The following is a 4,208-nucleotide window of genomic DNA, read 5'->3' as shown; positions in this document are numbered from 1 at the left end:
GAACTTGAATAATTGTTTGGCTCACACTTGCTTAACACCCGATCAAACCACCCTAGGCTAGCATTCTTAATCATCTGAAAAACCTTAAATCAATCTTTTACTTGCTTGTTACGAAATCAACTTTAAAACCCCCATATTGTTTTAGCTTGATATTGATCTTATAGAAATAAAGTGTAATCATTGGTCTCTGTGGATTCGATCCTAAAGTGCTACATCGACATACCATTCGATTGTGGTAGTGTGCACATTAAGTTAATTGGTGTGCGTATACACGTAATATCAATTTACATATACAAATATACATGTTATACAATCGATATATCTTATCGATTATGTTCTATAAAACAAAGTGTTCTGAGGTTTAGAAAACACAAAACTTATCCATCACATTTTCACTAAATCGTCTTAGGTGAATCTCTAAAAATTGTCTCTAGCTTTTTATTTTCAAAGAAAAACTCAGGTGAGTTTTAACTTACATTTATTGGATTAAGTTGGCCTTTCGAGTTTTTACAACTTAAAGATTTGAAAAAGCGGCCAAAATACATATTGTATGGATAATAGTATTTATTGATTAATACGTTTTATAATTATATTGCTAAATGTTGTTCGATACCTGATAATGGGAAAAGATACCTGAGTTATAGAAAGGTTATTTTGGTGATGGGAGTAATGAAAATTTCTACACTGAATCTCTTCATGATAAAATTATAAATAGCCGGATAATTTTGTAAGGATGAATGTACTGAATACAAGGAGAGGCTATCTCTTAATGATATCCAATGTTAGCCAGTAATTACGAATATGTGATAAGAAGCTAAACTATACTATGATTGGATAAATACATTTGGAGCCGGTTAATTTATGCTTTACAACCAGAAGCACCTAAGACGGATATCTTCAGATAAAAACGGCTAAACTAAAACTTGTTATTGGTATAAATTTCAGCCTGGTCCTCTTCGCAATCTATAAGATCTTTGCTGGAAACTGAAATGCCATCGACGGTAATAGACCTGAAACATAACGTAGATGAGCTTTGCTTGGTATTAATATTGCTTGGCCGTATAATATTTATCTTAACCGGTCACTATAACACGTATCCGGCCACGGAGATAAGTAAATAAACCCATATCTTGGCTGAAACTGGCCTGGTTCTCTCCGCAATACTATAAGATCTTTGTTGGAAATTGAAATGCCACTGACCCTGAAACAAAACGTACATGAGCTTCGGTTGGTATTAATATTGCTTCGCCGTATAATGTTTATCTTAACATGTCGTTATAACACGTATCCGGCTATAAAGATAAGTAAATAAACCCATACCTTGGCTGAAACGGGCCTGGTTTCTCTCTGCAATATCTACAAGATATTTTGCTGGAAACTGAAATGCCACCGAACCTGAAACAAAACGTACATGAGCTTCGGTTGGTATTAATATTACTTGGCCGTATAATGTTTATCTTAACTGGTCACTATAACACGTATCCAGCTACAAAGATAAGTAAATAAAGAGTTATGAGATAACTCACTGAGTGGTCTTCAAAATATCAACTAGCTACGTGAACCTGAAATAAACTGCAACTTACTGCAATTAGACAAAAAAAGAGTTAGCTGGCTAAAAAATTAACAGTAGAATTAATTATTTTATTAGCATTCAAACTAAAAGCAATCAACTTTGAGATAGATCTAACCTTTTCCATTATCTGAGAGCAGTTCCCTCATCAGACTCCCAAAGGCGGTGGACCGGTGGCAAGACTCCATCAACGTCTTGTCCACCGTTGTGGATCCAAAGGTGATGTCTCCGCTAGATTAACCACTGTAATCAGAAGAAGATGCCGTCTTTGTTAGATTAACCACTGTTAGTGGTGGTGTCAATGGGACATGAACATGCAGCATCCTAGAATGATTCCAATGCAAACTTGAGCTCTCTCTTAAGGCCCACAGAAAGATACCAAACAGCATTCTATGATTTAGCCTTGAAGTAGGCGAAATTTTTACGGATCTGGTATGCGGAGTAGGTGAGAGAATCAGGGCTAGCGAGCTCCAATCAATGAGTTCCATCCATGGGCGGTGAGAGAGGCCGCCGCGGAGAGATGAGATACATGAGAGGAATGTGCAGAAGGCGTGAGAGTTGATTGGTGTTGAGGTTGAGTGGCTTGTTGGTTGGTGATAGGGAACGTTGCCGGATAAGATATTGGTGTCATCGGAACCATGGACTTACGAAGAAAAGTGTATAAATAATCAGGAGAGCCTTCAGAAATTAATAAGAAGCAATGATATAGAAATTATTGTTATGACGGAGAACACAAAGTGATTTTTGAATGATGAGTGGTGATATGGTCGAGGAGAAACCGAAGAGGCATCGATTATAGTGAATCACGCGTGCTGTAGGAGATATAGGGGTTTTGAAAAAGCGTATACGATATAGGTTTTGTAGAGAGCGTAGGGGATAAAAAGACCATCAATAAAAAGGGTGAATTTGCCAGATCACCAAATTTGAAATGGAAATTAAGTGCATATCATTGATGTTGACATAATAAAGTCCATAATAATTATGTCAATTTCTATCCGATATTACTTTTTTTGTTCAAGTTGCCAGTAATAGAGAGAGAAACTGATGACATCAACAATTTGACACCCCCATAATTAATTATCACACATAATACAACTAACACCACATTTTTGTTTAACACATAAATATGCATCTGATTTTTCTATACTATATCACTAAAATTAATAGGATTCAAAATCTACTCACATCTAGTAAATATTAAACTTTACTCCAAACTTCAACTCCTAAAGACTAAACCCTAAACTTTAAACATCACCCTTCCATCTAAATATTAAACCCTAAACCCAAATATAAACTTTAAACCCAATTATCAAAATCTGAAAATAATATATAATATTATGTAATATTAAACTAAATCCAAACAAAATTCCTCAATGCTAAACTCAGACCTGACTTTTGAATACTAAATCCAAAAATGCTATCACTAAACCCAAACCTAAACTCCCACCTTTCAAATACTAAACCCTAAATCCTAATCAATAAATATTAAACCATAAATCCAAGTATAGACTCTAAATCCAAATAGAATGGAACAAAATACATAGTATAGCCCAAATTGGTGAGCAAAAAAGAACACTCTTTATTAATCGTCGAATGGAACATACATAATACGGTCACTAAACCCAAACCTCAACCCCCACCTTCCAAATACTAAACCCTAAATCTTAATCACTAAACCCTAAACCCAAGTATAAACTCTAGACCCAAATAGTATAGAACAAAATACATAGTATAGTACATATAGTTGTAAACTAGAAATTGATAAATAATGAATTTATCAAACAATTGATGGTACAATAATACAACAACCGTAGCATACTATTTAGTTTGGTACTTGCGAATTGTACAAAAATATAAGAATCGTACTATACTATAATTTTCTTTCACTACATATAGTATAGTCGGCGAGTTCATCTTCTTCACATCTTTCTCTTTTTACAGACATGGTGATACACGTATTCACTAGTCCAGAGTAATTATTCTTCACCATACCATATCAATACAACATACTATAACAATTTAAATAACAACGAAAAAAATCAAGATCAACAACATTAAAAAAACTCAAAAAAAGAAATTGTGACGTCACCTCGTCGTTCTCTACGGTGCTATCTTCTCCTCCAAACTCAATTCCACAAGCCCAGAATCCATGTTCTTTCTTCGTCTAGTGGTTTGTGTTCATGTATGAAAAAAAAACAGAGATTAGAGGAGAAGAGGAAGAAGAAGAGAAAGAGATGTGGAACAATAATAATCACAATTTATTAAATTATTTATATAATATTTCTTTTAATAAATAATTCTCGGCAGGTTACACAGGTTGCAAGTTTGGTGGAGATCATTGGGAACTAGCTACTCCGGAGACGTCAAGGGAACTCCCGGCATCCTCAGCAACGAGGAGAACCTCACTTTCCCAAGAATCACGTTGATGGTAGAGAACAACTACCGATGTCGAAGGATTTCGAAAAACGAACTAGCGGAATGTGTCGGGTTTAGTGGGTGGGCGAAACTAGTATTGTAATGGATTAATTTTAACTTTTTGTTCAAAACAAGTTTGTAGCCGTATATGATTCGGACAGATTTTATTTATAAAAAAAAAAAGTTAGGGATTTTAGTGATCTAATGAATTATAATTTGTTTG

The 4,208-nt window shown here is 34.7% G+C and overlaps 1 long non-coding RNA gene across 2 annotated transcripts; it reads right to left on the bottom strand.

Annotated features, from left to right (window-relative positions):
• Window positions 1-722: 722 nt before the first annotated feature.
• LOC106316699 lies at window positions 723-2,392 on the bottom strand. Of its 2 annotated transcripts, XR_001264925.1 has the most exons (5): window positions 1,996-2,392; window positions 1,689-1,813; window positions 1,527-1,582; window positions 1,321-1,395; window positions 723-1,201 (listed from the first exon to the last, which is right to left on the bottom strand). It is a non-coding gene; the product is annotated as an uncharacterized LOC106316699 (long non-coding RNA). The 2 variants fall into 2 exon arrangements; XR_001264924.1 differs by having other exon boundaries at window positions 1,689-2,392.
• Window positions 2,393-4,208: the final 1,816 nt, after the last annotated feature.

The sequence above is a fragment of the Brassica oleracea genome, chromosome C9 (genome assembly GCF_000695525.1).
Source record: "Brassica oleracea var. oleracea cultivar TO1000 chromosome C9, BOL, whole genome shotgun sequence".
Taxonomy (NCBI): domain Eukaryota; kingdom Viridiplantae; phylum Streptophyta; class Magnoliopsida; order Brassicales; family Brassicaceae; genus Brassica; species Brassica oleracea.
Note: the sequence above shows the minus strand (reverse complement) of the source record. Positions and strands in the feature narration are given on the sequence as shown.